Genomic DNA, 3,137 nt, shown 5'->3' with positions numbered 1-3,137 from the left:
CAAAGTTTCAACCACATGGCACCTGCCCTCTCCGTCCGGCCCGTCAAGTCTTTTTTTTTTGTTGCCGAATCACCGTTTAGCACTCGGCAAAGACTTTGCCGAGTCCCTGTGTTCTGGTTCTTGGCAAACTCAGCTTGCTGGTAGGATTCGGGCCGAGTCCTCGGGGCCGAGAACAATAATAGGCAAAGGCGTCGCCGAGTGTGAAACGGTACGTGGAGTTTTTCGGTATTCGGCAAAATACTAAATTCCAGTACTGCTTAGTCTTGTTCCCGAGAAGTTTTGCCTCTGCGTCATGACAGAATATGGTCTGACTATTAAGGTTGAGAGAGACGATCTTGTTCCGGTGAAGCCATGCCGTTGCAGAGGCATGGAAGAAACGCGTATTTTCATCCTCATCCAGTGCAAAGTTCAGTTTCCCTCTCTGAACCCAATATAAAACCTTTTCCCGGATAGTACGTTGAGAATTTTTATTATCAAGAGGCGAAGGTTGTGCTCTGCTGCGTTTATTGTTCATCGCATGAGGCGAAGATTAAGATTTTTAATTGTAGAGTGGGTCGGCTGCGTACCAGGTAAACTTGGGGTCAATAGGGGTAGTTCAATGAGGGCCAGAGCATTTAAAGTGATGTTAAACATGTCGTACCTCGGCTCCGTAGGAACGTGTTGAGAGCAACTTCAACGGGCCGACGTAAACGGACGGTGCATTTGTCCGCTTTATGTTCGTTTGGATCGGCCGCTCGCCCGGCGTCCGTTCTGTTTTGTATTTGGATCGGCAGTGCGTCCAACGCGCCGACCCATTTTCATGTCCGCACTCAAATTTTTAAAAAGCCCGCGGCCATAGATCTTGTCAGCGGCCATGTCTCATGTCAGCATCATGCCAGCTTTAAAAAATGCACCACATAGTTCATGCTGACTCACTCGCCAGCGGCCGGCACACATGCCAGCACACAAAAAAGGGTGGGACTTGAGTTCGACCACGCCATCACGGCCCCGTGGTCATGCCAGCGCACAAGCCGGCATACAAAAAAGAAGGCGCTCGCAGCCATGAGATCACTCGTCGGTGAACTTGAGCATGTCCGCCTGCATTTTCTCGAACCATGGCCTCTTCCTTGGCGACACGGTGTTGAGATCCACCTTCATGATCTTCACCCCGGTCATCATGTTTGCGAGAGCCACTTCTTTGGCCTTGGTCTTGGCGTTGGCGGCCTCGATCTCGAGCATCTTCGCTTGCTTCTCCGCCTCCAACTCAAGCATCTTGGCTTGCTTCTCCGCATCCATCTCTAGCCTCCTTGTTTGGATCTCCATGAAGGCGTTCATTTGCTCCTCTTTAAAATGCCGGCGCTCCTCCTCTCTTGAATCCTTCTTGTTCATCATGCCCTTCACGCTTGCGATCAAGGCATTCGATGCTGCATCCCGCTTGTCCTACTTCTTGGAGTTGGTCTTCCCCCGCGGCCGAGCCGGCTCGCCGTCCCCAACCTCCTCCACGGCTTCCTTTCCCCCGCGCGACTTGAGGGTGGCATATTGCGCCCTGAACTTCTCCTCATATTTTTTGATGACCCTATAGCAATGGGAGAGGTTGAAGCACTTGTCATTATGTTGGACCTTGAATGCCTGCAAATATTTTCATGCAAACATGTTGGCACAAATAGGATGCAAATGAACACGCAAGCATGAACTTGATAGATGCCTACAAAGAAGCTTGTCCTCGGCCGCCGTGTATGCCTTCATGCGCTTGCTCTTGCGCTTCGGCTTTGGCCCGAAGGCTTGGTTGGCGAGCTCGTCCTCAAACAAAGGCTCCACTTCGATGTCGCACTCGTCTTCTTCCTCTTGCCCGTAGTTATCCGGAAACTTGTGGTCAAGTGGGAAGCCGTCCAGGTCCATGCCAACCTGATCACGCATGAAGGCCGACTGATCATAGCCAGCGCCCGGCGTGAACACCCCCCAGCCGTCCTGACTTTGTGTCTCGTCGGGGTCATAGCAAGCGGCCGGCGCACCGCCCTCGAAGATGAGGTTCTGCATGTAGTCCTCGTCGCCGACGGCCGGCATTTCGTCGAACAGGTTGCGGGTGTCCGGTAGCACGTCGGTCGGCATCTGCCGCGTGCGTTTCCTCACGCCTCCGGATGATGAGCCACCGGCTACCGGTGTGGCGTTCAGGTCGATGGGCACGGGCGCGGGCGTGGAAGGCGCCACCACGCTCACTTCGGGCGAGCACTCCCCGGAGAGGCGCGATGCCTGCGGATACACGTGGAAGTCAAGTATCGGGGTGCATGCCGACGCGCGGGGCGAGTCAGGCAGCACTATCTGAGGGAATGCGGACGAACTGATGCTGGTCGCGGCGGCCACGACGGCGTTGACGAGGCCGTGCTGGCTAGGGTTTAACCCTAGCATGTAGAGCGCCTCCCTTGTTGCTGCCGTGACGCGGGCGTTGGTGACCTCCTGCTGCACGGCGGCGGCGATGGCGGCAGCCGCGACGGCTTCACCCCTTGTGTCCGCGGCGTGCCTCCAGCTCTTCCTCTTGGCCGACTCCGCCGCCCGTTGTTCGGGCGTCAGCACCTTCTTTGGCTTGGCCGCGGCAGCGGTTTTCCGCGGGGCACGGGGCTTGCCTTTGCCGGAGGGGGCGGACTTCATGCCGGACGAGGCGAGGGAGGCGAGGCCAGCGGCAGCGTCGAGGTCGAGATCGTCGTTCATGGCGGGTGCGGGGCGGGAGTGCGCTCGGGCGGGAGGGTTTTGGGGAAAATGGAGGGAAATAGTGCTTGCTGCCACCGACCGGCGGGTCCGGGGAGAGGAGTAGGCGCGCGCGTCCGTCACGTGTCCGCGCCTCCGCAAATCCGGCATAAAATTGGGCCGGGAATGGGTCGCCGCGGACGAAAAACGGACGCGCGTCCGATTGGGTCGGCGCGTTGGGCCACCTTTTGTGTCCGCGCCGACCCAAACGAACGGCAGCGGACGAAGTGGGTCGCCCATTGGAGTTGCTCTGATGTTCTTTATACCTGGCTCACGCATGAGATTAAAATCGCCTAGGATAGGATGATCCACGGTTGGGTTAGAGGAGGAGCGAAGCTGGCTAGATCATCTAAACTTTTTGTTTGAGATAATGTTCAGTCGGAGCGTACATGTTTGTAAAAAGCAGGGGTGCAGTC

Source organism: Triticum aestivum, chromosome 5B (assembly GCF_018294505.1).
Source record: "Triticum aestivum cultivar Chinese Spring chromosome 5B, IWGSC CS RefSeq v2.1, whole genome shotgun sequence".
Classification (NCBI taxonomy): Eukaryota; Viridiplantae; Streptophyta; class Magnoliopsida; order Poales; family Poaceae; genus Triticum; species Triticum aestivum.
This window is presented reverse-complemented; position numbering follows the sequence as displayed.